The sequence below is a fragment of the Apodemus sylvaticus genome, chromosome 23, assembly GCF_947179515.1.
Source record: "Apodemus sylvaticus chromosome 23, mApoSyl1.1, whole genome shotgun sequence".
In the NCBI taxonomy this organism is placed as follows: Eukaryota; Metazoa; Chordata; class Mammalia; order Rodentia; family Muridae; genus Apodemus; species Apodemus sylvaticus.
This window is the reverse complement of record NC_067494.1, coordinates 52,745,641-52,758,820: the sequence shown is the minus strand read 5'-3', so window position 1 is coordinate 52,758,820 and position 13,180 is coordinate 52,745,641. Positions and strand designations below refer to the sequence as shown.

Here is a 13,180-nt window from a genome sequence, read left to right as displayed (position 1 = left end):
TCTCTAGGATGGATCAGGAGATGGTGTTTTCATTGTAGCAGACATGCCAAGATTTTGCAGCAGCAGAAAGGCCAGGCAGCGTCAGAAGGCATAGAAGGATGACATTGTCCTTTCAAGAAGTTTTCAATTGAGTCTATAGCATGGGATAACACTATGGTGAAAAATATTAAAAATTACAGAATTATGCATTCTCAAAATACTTATATGACACAGCATATATTAATTTCATACATTAAATTTTTATTATAAAATAAATATTTGGTGGGCATGTGTTGCAATTAAAATCCTAGAACTGATGTCTAGAAAGGATTATCATATAAAAGCCAGTCTATATAGAGATTTTGAGAATTCAAGTCAAACTGAGCCACTCGAGATCAAGTCAAAGAACAACAAAGAGTTCTGCCATCAAGAAGAAAAATAAGTCTCATTATTAGAATATAGGTAAAATTGTTGATAAATATAATATGAATAAAACCATTATCAAAAGGAAACACAATATATTTTTGTTTGATTCCCTAGATGTTATATGCATTTAGAAAGTTTTATTTTTTTTGTGTGTACATGTTTGTAACTGTGTAAAAGATATAAAAGTACATTATAGCCTTCTGTGCATATAGAAGTCCTCCAAGAAAGAGTGATCTCCCAGCAGCCTTTAAGATGTAAATCCTCGCTCTCATCTATACCTAGGTTTGGTCTTCTCCTTGTGTCCTGGAGTTCCTGGATATTTTGAGTTACCAGCTTTATGCATTTTGCATTTTCTTTGACTGTTGAGTCAATGTTTTCTATGGTTATCTTCAGCACCTTAGGTTCTTTCTTCTATCTCTTGTATTCTGTTGTTGATGCTTGCATCCATGACTCCTGAATTCTTTCCAAGGTTTTCTATCTCCAGAGATGTCTCACTTTGTGATTTCTTTATAGTTTCTACTTCCATTTTTGAGCTCAGAGTGAGATCTCCACCTTCTCTCTGGAGGTGACTTAGCTAGGAGCTCACAGGGCCTAAGATCAGTGGAGCAGCTGGGAAGTCTTCTTGTGCACCCCCTTCACACACCCCCTTGCCCCCCCATTCCATTTGTACCAAGAGCTCTCTTCTGTGCAGAGCCTCCCAGGAGAGAGAGATCTCCCAGCAGTGCTTTCAATATTGAGTTCAGAAGAGTAAGAACACAGGCTTACAAGCCAACAGGAGGAACAAACTCCAGCCAGAGACAATAATACCAACTAGCACCAGATGGGGAAAGGCAAGCACAAGAACCCTACCAACAGAAACCAAGGCCACATGGCATCATCAGAACCCAGTTCTCCCAACACAACAAATCCTGGATACCCCAACACACAGGAAAAGTAAGAGTTGAATTTAAAATCCGTATCTCATGATGCTAATAGAGGGTTTCAAGAAAGACTTAAATAACTCCCTTAAAGAAATACAGGCAAACATCCATCAACAGGTAAAAGCCCTTATAGATGAAACACAAAAAATCCATTAAAGAAAAACAGGAGATCATGGGTCAACATGCTGAAGCCCTTAAGGAAGAAAAATAAAAATCCCTTAAAGAATTATAGGAAAACATAATCAAGTGAAGGAAGTGAACAAAACCACCCAGGATCTAAAAGTGGAAGTAGAAACAATAAAGAAATCGCAAAGTGAGACATCTCTGGAGATAGGAAACCTTGGAAAGAATTCAGGAGTCATGGATGCAAGCATCAACAACAGAATACAAGAGATAGAAGAAAGAACCTCAGGGGCTGAAGATACCATAGAAAACATTGACTCAACAGTCAAAGAAAATGCAAAATGCAAAAGCTGGTAACTCCAAATATCCAGGAACTCCAGGACACAAGGAGAAGACCAAACCTAGGTATAGATGAGAGTAAGGATTTACATCTTAAAGGCCCAGTAAATATCTTCAACAAAATTGTAGAAGAAAACTTCCCTATCCTAGAAAAAGAGATGCCCATGAACATACAAGAAGCCTTCAGAACTCCAAACAGACTGGACAAGGGCAGAAAGTCCTCCAGGCACATAATAATCAAAAAACAAATTCGCTAAACAAAGAAAGAATATTAAAAGCAGTAAGGGAAAAAAGGGCCAGTAACTTATAAGGCAGACCTATCAGAATCACACCAGACTTCTCACCAGAGACGATGAAACCTAGAAGATCCTGGGCAGATCTCATACAGACCCTAAGAGAACACAAATGCCAGCCCAGGTTACTATAACCAGCAAAACTCTCAATCATCATAGATGCAGAAACCAAGATATTCCATGATAAAACCAAATTTACTCAATACCTGTCCACAAATCCAGCCCTACAAAGGATAATTGATAGAAAATGCCAACACAAGAAAGGAAACAACTCCCTAGAAGAAGCAAGAAAATAATCTTCTTCCAACAAACCCAAAAGAAGATACCCACACAAACATAAAAATAGCATCAAAAATAACAGGAAGCAACAATCACTATTCCCTAATATCTCTTAACAACAATGGACTCAACTCCCCAATAAAAAGACATAGACTAATGAAATATCTCTCATGTAAATCTTCAGTTTTATCAGAAAATGTTCGTAATTTCCCTTTTAATTAATTTAGTAATTTCTTTTATGTCTACCATTTTATCTGCATTATTTTTCATGACAATCTTCAATTTTAATGTCTTTCTATATATTTCCTCTATTTTATCAGAAATGTTTCCAATATAAATATTTGATTTTATCACAAATGTTTCTAATTCCACCTTCAATTAATTTAGAAAGAGTTTTTATATGTACAATTTTTTATGTAAAATTTTCCATGAAATAGTCGATTTTAATGTGTTTATCTATTTATTTCTTGAATTTTACCAGAAATATTTTCCATGTAAATCGTCGATATTATCTGAAAATGTTTATAATTCCTTCAATCAACTTAGAATTATCTTTATGTCTATCATTTTATCTATAGAATTTCATATTAGATATAATATGATTTTCTAATTATCATATAGATATAATCCATTTATCTATATGATGATCTTTAATTTTATCATGATTTTCTATATATTTCAACAATTTTATCAGAAATATTTTTCATTCAAGTTTATCAGAAAATGTTTATAATTCCACTTTTAATCAACTTAGGAATGCATTTATGCCTATCATTATTATATCTATATAAAATTTTCCATGGTAATCTTCAATTCTAACATGTTTTTCTACATTTATCTACAATTTTATCAGAACTACTTTCCATGTACATCTTCAATTCTATCATAAAATGTTTCTATCCCATATTTCAACTAATTTAGCAATGTTTTACATGTCTACCACTTTACTCCTTAATTTTCCATGAAAATTGACAATTTTAGCATGTTTATATGAAATATTTTCTATGTAAATACTTAATTTTATCATAAAGTGTTTTACTTCCCCTTTCTTCCCTTTTCAATAAATAAAAAGAAATTTTTTAAAAGTACATTATAAATACTTAAATCATTAAATATTTGCATTAACAAAGTTTGATAGAAGCAGGGTGAGGAAAGACAAGGTAGAAATCATGTAATAACTCATTTTGATGGCCAACTAGGCATAATCAAACAACTAATTTGAGAGAAACATCTAAAAAAGCATATTTTCTAATTCTTGCTCATGGGTGTTTCTGTGCAAAAAACCTTCTGTATTGTGTGTGGTACCAAAAGCTAGGCTGGAGACCTAGCATGGCTTATATAAGATTCACCATCCTATTTCAGTCCTAAAACACATTATTTACAATGCATTACAGTCTTGAATGTGCAGGTAAAATGACAGGTTATTTCAACTATCTCTTGTTTGGATGTCCCTAGCTTATATGCAGTCATGTAGAAAAAGATATATTAAAAATCACCCCTTTAGTGTGGAGAAAGAGGAACACTCCTCCACTGCTGGTGGAGTTGCAAATTGGTACAACCACTCTGGAAATCAGTCTGGCGGTTCCTCCGAAATCTGGGCACCTCACTTCCAGAAGATCCTGCTATACCACTCCTGGGCATATACCCAGAGGATTCCCCACCATGTAATAAGGATACATGCTCTACTATGTTCATAGCAGCCCTATTTATAATTGCCAGATGCTGGAAAGAACCCACGTATCACTCAGCAGAAGAGTGGATGCAAAAAATGTGGTATATCTACACAATGGAGTACTATTCAGCCATTAGAAAAAATGAATTCATGAAATTCTTAGGCAAATGGATGGAGCTAGAGAACATCATACTAAGTGAGGTAACCCAGACTCAAAAGGTGAATCATGGTATGCACTCACTAATAAGTGGATATTAACCTAGAAAACTGGAATACCCAAAACATAATCCACACATCAAATGAGGTACAAGAAGAAAGGAGGATTGGTCCCTGGTTCTGGAAAGACTCAGTGAAACAGTATTCGGCAAAAGCAGAACGGGGAAGTGGGAAGGGGTGGGTGGGAGGACAGGGGAAGAGAAGGGGGCTTACGGGACTTTCGGGGAGTGGGGCAGTAGAAAAGGGGAAATCATTTGAAATGTAAATAAATTATATCGAATAAAAAAATTAAAGAAAATCACCCCTTTAAATTTGGTTACATTTATCAGGGTATTTTAAATTATAGCAGCACGAAAGGACTCTCAAATATAAATTCATATTGAGATTATGTCCTTGCTGTGACTTTCCTTTCTGCTCAAATAGAGTTTTGTGTATATTTAATGTTTTGTTGGAAGAATGTGAAAAAGTTTGAAAACCATGGGATGGAAAAAAATCTAATTTATGGCTTTTGAGATGAGGATAGTAGGAAAGAAAGATCATTTATAGAGAGGAAATACTAGGTAAGTAAAGAAAACTGGTGAGGTAGTTAAAGGAATGGAGAAGTATATAAAAGTCTGTACAAATATAATTTGTAATTCAGTTGAAATACTTTAACAGTATATTTCTGGATACTTGCAATCATTATTCTTCTACTCATTCCTCCCACCCAGATGTTTCACATCACTTACTAACTATTACTATTGTTTCTGCCCCTTTTGGGTGAGATTCATGAATCCTCCCTTGTGACCTATTTACTACCCAGTTTCTTTTGGTCTGTGAATTGTAGCAAGGTTATCATGTACTTTATGGCTAGTGTCCAATTGTAAGTGAGTACATACAATCTTTGTCTTTATATGTCTGCCAATATCTCACTCAGGATAATAGTCTTAATTTCCATTCATTTTTCTTCATTATGTCTTTGTTTTTAATAGCTGAGTAGTATTACAAGGTTTGGGTATACCTTGTTTTCTTTATTCCAGCATCTGCTGTCACCTGAGTGTTTGATCTTAGCCATACTAACTGGTGTGAGGTAGAATCTCAGGGTCGTTTTGATTTGCATTTCTCTGATGACAAAGATGTTGAATTTTTTTAGGTGCTTCTCAGCCCTTTGAATTTCCTCAATTGAGAATTCTCTGTTTAGCTCATTTATCCATTTTTGAAATAGGGTTATTTGGTTCTCTGGACTCTGACTCTTGAGTTTTTTGTGTATATTAGATATTTGCCCTCTATCAGATGTATGCTTGGTAAAGATTTTTACCAGTCCGTTGGTTGCCATTTTGTCCTATTAACAGTGTCTTTCGCCTTAAAGAAGCTTTACAATTTTATGAGGTCCCATTTGTCAATTCTTGATTGCCAGGAGCCAGCCCCAGCGAAGGTGTTCTTTTCTTCTTGGTTCTTCTTGAGGCAGCGGAAAGCTTGGGTGGAGGTAAGACTTTGTCTTACTGAAAATTTAGGGTTGCTGTATAATAAAAGGTTTACTTATCTAAGTCTAAGTTACTATGCTAATGTAGCTGACCTGCCTTCTATGTTCCTCTGAAACCAGAGACTGCACTCTCAGGCATTTAATACCTCATCCTAAGAGAGCAGGAGATTAAGTAAAGGATTAGTTTCTAGAGCCTTTTCCCTATTTTTCAGATGTCTCTTGCTTGTCAGTCTAGGAGGACGTTAGGAGCAACAAACTACTATTGAAGCAGGAGAAGAGAATAACACTTGCAGAAGGAAAAACTTCTACATAAGTAAATACGCATAATCTCACATAAATTCATACATACAGCTTCATACATATTTTCACGCATTCAGCTGGGCCCAGCTTGCATGTATTCTCACAATTTCATACTTACACACACACACATACATACATTCGCACAATTACATACTTACACACATATCGATACTTACATATGCATTTGGAGCAAAAGACCAAGCACCGGTGCACAAAGAACTCACTCATTCTGGATTAAAAATGGACTACAATATTTATGGCATCAAGAAAGAAAAAGCTCCCACCCTTTAAATGCTAAATGAATTAAATCCATGTTTGTAAGAAAAAGGCTGTTTCTCTTAAGACTAAGCCTGCCTTGTCCTTACCATGGGACCTGTCCTGTCCCATGGTGAGAAGCCTGCCTGCTCCTTCTGCTCTTTTCCTCTTTCCCTCTGTCTCCTGCACATTGTTCTCTTTGTTATTTTATGTTACCTATCTTAGTATTCTGTCTAAGCTCCACCCCACTCTCCTGGCAACAGCCAGGTATTCCTAGCCCCATATATCTCCCTTTTCATTTCTGATTTTGTTAATTTAGATACTGTCTCTGTGCTCTCTGGTTAGTCTGTTGAAGGGTTTATTTATCTTGTTGATTTTGTCAAAGAACCAGCTCCTGATTTGGTTGATTCTTTGAATAATTCTATTTGTTTCTATTTGATTGATTTTAGCTCTGAGTTTGATTATTTCCTGCTTTCTACTCCTCTTGGCACATTTGATTATTTTTGTTCTAGAGCTTTCAGGTGTATGGCTAAGCTACTAGTTATGCTCTCTCCAGTTCCTTTCTGGAGGCATTCAGGGCTATGAGTTTTTCTCTTAGCACTGCTTTCATTGTGTCACATAATTTTGGGTATGCCTTCATATTCATTAAATTGTAAAATGTCTTTGATTTCTTTCTTCTTCCTTGACCAAGTTATCATTGAGAAGAATGTTGTTCAGCTTCCCTGTACATCTGGGCTTTCTGTTGTTTTTTTGTTGCTATTGAAGTCAAGTCTTAATTTGTAGTCATCTATTAGGAGACATGGTATTACTTCACATTTCTTATATCTGTTGAGGTCTGATCTGTGACCAAATATATGGTCAGTTTTGGAGAAAGGTACCAAGAGTTGATGAGAAAAAGGAATATTCTTTTGTTTATGATGAAATGTTCTATAGATATTTGCTAAGTCCATTTGGATCCTAACTTCTGTTAGTTTCACTGTTTCTATGTTTATTTTCTGTTTCCATGATTTGTCCTTTCCTGAGAGTGGTGCGTTGAAGTCTCCCAGCATTATTGTTGGAGGTACAATGTTTGCTTTGAGCTTTAGTAAATTTTCTTTTATGAATGTGGGTGCCCTTGCATTTGGAGTGTAGTTGTTAAGAATTTAAAGTCCTTCTTGGTAGATTTTTCCGTTGATGAACATGAAGTTTCTTTCCTTATCTTTTTTGATGACTTTTGGCTGAAAGTCTATTTTATTCGATAGAAGAGTCGCTATTCCAACTTGGTTCTTGGAACCATTTTCTTGGAAATTTGTTTTTGAACCCTTTACTCTGAGGTAGTTTTTGTCTTCAACACTGAGGTGCTTTTCCTGTATGCAGCAAAATGCTCAGTCCTGCTTACATATTCAGTCTGTCTATGCCTTTTTATTAGGGAATTGAGTTCATTGATGTTAAGAGATATTAAAGAATAGTGATTGTTGTTTCCTGTTATTTTTGATGTTATTTTTATATTTGTGTAACTACCTTTTTTGGGAGATTGTTGAAAGAAGATTACATTCTTGAGTTTTCTAGGGTGTAATTTCCCTCCTTGTGTTGACGTTTTCTTTCTATTATCTATTGTAGGGCTGGATTTGTGGAAAGATATCGTGTAAATTTGTTTTTGCCATGTAATATCTTGGTTTTCTATCTATGGTAATTGAGAGTTTTGCTGGGTATAGTAGTCTGGGCTGGCATTTGTGTTCTCTTAGGGACTGTATGGGATCTGCCCAGTATCTTCTTGCTTTCTTGTTCTCTGGTGAGAAGTCTGGTGTAATTCTGATAGGTCTTCCTTTATATGTTACTTGCCATTTTTCCTTACTGTTTTAATATTTTTTCTTTGGTTAGTAAATTTGATGTTTTGATTATTATGTGACAGGAGGAATTTCTGTTCTGGTGTAGTCTGTTTGAAGCTTTGTAGTCTTGTATGTTCATGGGCATCTCTCTCTTTAGATTGGGGAAGTTTTCTTATATAATTTGTTGAAGATGTTTATTGGCCCTATAAGTTGTAAATCTTCACTCTCTTCTATACCTATAATCCTTAGGTTTGATCTTCTCATTATGTCCTAGGTTTCCTGGATGCTTTGGATTACAAGTTTTTTGCATTTTGCATTTTCTTTGACTGTTGAGCCAATGCTTTCTATGGTACCTTCAGCAACTGAAATTCTTTCATCTATCTCTTGTATTCTGTTGTTGATGTTTGCATCTATGACTCCTGATCTCTTTCCAAGGTTTTCTATCTCCAAAGTTGTCTCTCTTTGTGATTTCTTTGATGTTTCTACTCTTGTTTTTAGATCTTGGATGGCTTTGTTCAGTTCCTTCACTTGTTTGTTTGTGTTTTCTTGTAATTCTTTAAGGGATTTTTTTGTGTTTCCTCTTTAAGGGCTTCTACTCATTGACTCATGTTATCCTGTATTTCTTTTTTTTTTTATTGGATATATTCCTTATTTACATTTCAAATGATTTGCCCTTTCCTGGTCCCCCACACACACCCGAAAATCCTATAAGCCATTTCCCCTCACCCTGTTCCCCAATCAACCCTCTCCCACTTCCCTGTGCTGGTATTCCCCTACATTACATCATCAAGCCTTTCCAGGACTAAAAGTCTCTCCTTCCTTTGATGTCTAACAAGACCATCCTCTGCTGGCTATGCAACTGGAGCCATGGGTAACACCATGTGTACTCTCTGGTTGATGGTTTTGTCACTGGGAGCTCGGGAAGTACTGGGTAGCTCATATTGTTGTTCCTCCTATGGTGGTGCAATCTCCTTTAGCTCCTTGATTCCTTTCTCTAGCTCACCCATTAGAGACCCTGTACTCAGTTCAATGACTGGCTGAGAGTATCCCCCTCTGTCTTTATTTCTTTAAATAAATTTTTTCTTTAAGGGATTTTTGTGTTTCCTTTTTAAAAGCTTCTACCTGTTGACTCATGTTCTCCTGTATTTCCTTAAGGAATTAATTAATTAATTAATTAATTAATTAATTAAGGGAGTTATTTATGTCCTTCTTGAAATCCTCTACAGCATCAAAAGATGTGATTTTAAATTAAGATCTTGCTTTACTGGTGTGTTGGGGTATCCAGTACTTGGTATTGTGGGAGAACTTGGTTCACATGGTACCATGTTGCCTTGATTTCTGTTGGTAATGTTCTTGCATTTGCCTTTTGCCATCTGGTTATCTCTGATGTTAGCTGGTGTTGCTGTCTCTGACTGTGGCTTATCTGTCCCCTAAGCCTCTGTATCTATGGTCCTAGTAGACCTGTTCTCTCTGTTAATACAGGTATGTAGGTATGTCTATGAGACCAGCTCTCTTGTGATGGTATTTGGATATGTAGCTCTGTGGCCCCAATCAGCTCTGGGTGTGGGCAGAAATCAGAAAACTCCTGTCCCAGGCTGCTCCTAGGCTCTTGTGTCTTCAGAGTTTCCAGGTCTTTCCTCTGAGCAGCAGGGCAGTCCTACCTGTGCTGTCTGGCCTCTCTTCACTCCTGGATAGTTAGCTACCTCCCTGCACCACTTGGAAATGGCTGTGCTTAGGAAGGTCCTGATCTGTGGCAGAGGATGGTCCTGAGCTGGAGACAGAAACCAGAAGGCTCCCATCTGAGGGTTCCAGATGCGATCATCTGAGCAGCAGGTAAGGTCCTACTTGTGCTGACTGGCCTCTCCCCACTTCTGGGTGGTCTCCTATCTCCTTATACCACCTGGATATGGTGTGCTGTGGCAGAGGATGGTCCAAAGCCAGAGACAGAAACTGGAAGGCTTCTGCCAGAGGGTTCTGGACATGATTCTCTGAGCAGTGTGGGTGGTCCTATCGGTGCTGTCAGGTGATGGATGGTATTCATGATTAAAAGTTTAATTTGAAACTAAAAGTGCTAAAGTTTAAATTTTTGATTTTGAAGGTTTAACCTAAATTCCTTGTCTTCGAAAAGCTAATCTTATTTTTTTCTATATTCTCTGTTTATATTCCAAATGATTTTTTCCTTTCCCAGTTCCCCCCTCCTCATAAGTCCCATAAGCCCTTTTCCCTCCACCCTTTCCCCAATCAGCACCCTCCCACTTCTCTATTCTGGTAATCCCCTATATTGCTGCATCAAGCCATTCCAGGACCAGGGGCCCACTCCTTTCTTCTTCTTGGGAATCATTTGATATGTAAGTGTCTTTGGTATTCAGAGCTTCTGGGATAATATCCATTTATCAGTCACTGCATTCCATGTGTGTTCTTTTGTAAATGAGTTACCCCACTTAGGATGATATTTTCCAGTTCCAACCATTTGCCTAAGGATTTCATGAATTCATTATTTTTAATTGCTGTGTAGTATTCCATTGTGTAAATATACCACATTTTCTGTATCCATTCCTCCATTGAGAAACATCTGGATTCTTTCCAGCTTCTGGCTATTATAAATAAGGCTGCTATGAACATAGTGGAGCATGTGTCCTTATTGCATGCCTGGGAATCCTCTGAGTATATTCTCAGGAGTGGTATAACAGGACCCTCTGGAAGTGTCATACCCAGTTTTGTGAGGAACTGCCAGACTGATTTACAGAGTGGTTTTACCAGCTTGCAATCCCACCAGGAGTGGAGGAGTGTTCTTATAATCTCTTAAGGGAATTTTAAAGACTTGTGTTTATAATGAATTGATTTAATTGATTAATCTGATTAATCAGTCACAATGTAAATGAACAAGTCCTTTATTGCATCCAGAGCTGCAGTTTTAGTCATGCTTACAATGGATGCAAATAATATGAGTTTCCAGGCTTTTTCTGCCTTCTATTTATGTTTACCAGGATAAGCTTAGAGTGATTACGGAGAAACAAGCAAAGTCATCTATTTAAATATACTTTCGACAGATATGCTGTTCTCAAACACTTCAGAGATATTCAGAATGTGGCATCTTAAATGTTTTAAAATTCAAAAAATATTTTTTTGTAATAAAGAGTCATATCAGATCCTAACGACTTTCTTTCTCTCTTCCAAAGAAGGTGATGGGCAAAATGGACTTTAATCTTAAACTTATGCCAAATGTTTCAACAGTAGCAATTGTATTATAAACTTCTCATTACTTTGACTGCTGACAGCACACAGTCAAAACTGTCAACAAGTAGGACGCTAGGTATTGATTTCTCCACTTTGCCTAGAGAAGGAAGGACATTCTCTCCAAGTTCTTAATTCACAGAAAAGTCTATAAGATCTTCTAGGCTTAGCTACCAAAGATAGGTGTACCCAGTGATTCAGATAAACCCTTGGTGACAGTCTATGTAGCCAATAATTCTGTTTAAATTTTGTTAGATTCAGAAGCTGCTTGCTACATACCTGATCCTGACTATGGTATAGCATATCACCCTCATGTCTTGGATCTTTTAAAGACAAGTCTCCTGATAGATTTAAATGTTCATAAGCCTAACCATAATCAATGGACTTCTGCTTATATTATTGTAGCTAAAAGCTACACTTAAATGTGTACTCATTTTTTCCTGTGGTTATCTATCTATCTATCTATCTATCTATCTATCTATCTATCTATCTATCTATGTATCTATCTAAATTATTGCTTCGTACAAGTATTATAAGAATATTTTTTTATCTAGCTATTGATGGCATCACATTTTCATTGATAAAATAATATCAATATTTATTGATAAAATAATATCAATAAGATATATTTATCCTAGTATAATCTTTCATCCAATTTATTAATATTTTTAAGAAGATGGACTTTTAGTCTTTATTTTATTTTTTTGTTTTTATGTTTTTTTTAATTTAACTTATTTACATTTCGGTGTTATCCACTTACTGGGTTTCCCTCTTTCCTGGAAACCCCCTCTGCTATCCCTATCCCCCCTTCCCCTGCCTCTATGAGGGTGTTCCTCCACCCACTCACCTACCTACTCCCACCTCCCCATTCTCAATTCCCCTACACTGGGGCATCTATCAAGACTTCATAGGACCAAGAACCTCTCCTTCCATTCAGACCTGACAAGGATGTCCTCTGCTGCAGAGGCAGCTAGAATCATGTATACTCATTCCTGGGTTGGTGGCTTAGTCCCTAGCAGCTCTGGGGATTCTGGTTGGTGGATATTGTTGTTCTTCCTATGGGGTTGCAAACCCTTCAGCTCCTTCATTTCTTTCTCTATCTCCTCCAGTTGGGACCCCACACAATGGACTTTTGCTTATATTATTGTACCTAAAAGCTCAAAATCTTAAATTTCCTTTGGTTGGGTAAGAATAAAGTTGAAAGGCATGTTTCAATGTTCTCTTTGCCAAAAAATATTCTACAGCTAACACACCAAGATAAGATAGAGAGTAGAGTGCTTTGTTAAAGTTGTGAAATATAAATGATCTGGATATTGTAAATACAATACTCTGATATTTCTCATAATTATTCTTTCTTTGTATATAGTGTCCTAATATGAGAGATAAAATCTTTTTTTGGAGTAAAAAGAGGAGATGTTGATATATCCTGTGCTTACACTTATGGTGCCAACTGACTATGAATGTGTGTCCCTGTATTAAAATTGTATATTGTCATGCTAGCATGTTAGATGTTGGCAAGATATATGGTATTGTTGTCATTTCTGTAACTCACAGTCACTGATTCTATATAAATGTTTGCGACTTCTTTGTCTGCCAAAAGAAAGGACATGATTTTCTGAGATCACCATGTTAAAATGTGAAAAGCAAACTTCTTTGGAGGACACCAAAAGGCAACACTACTGGTCAGAGTCCTGCTACTGATTTGTTTATGTTGAGTAAGCTGTGGAATATTTCACATTAGATTTTTTTGTTGTTATTATTTTGTTTGTTTGTTTGTTTTGTTTTTCTCCTTGTGTTTGTGTGTGTTTGAAGAAAAGAATAATTTAATGAAGAAATAGTTGAAATATGTATTTTTGTCATGGAATTTAGAAGAA

At 36.3% G+C, this 13,180-nt stretch overlaps 1 protein-coding gene across 1 annotated transcript in view; it reads right to left on the bottom strand.

The window, feature by feature from the left end:
- Positions 1-13,180, bottom strand: part of LOC127673567 (formyl peptide receptor 2-like) — a 476,281-nt gene that overhangs the window by 145,573 nt on the left and 317,528 nt on the right. The window lies entirely within an intron of this gene.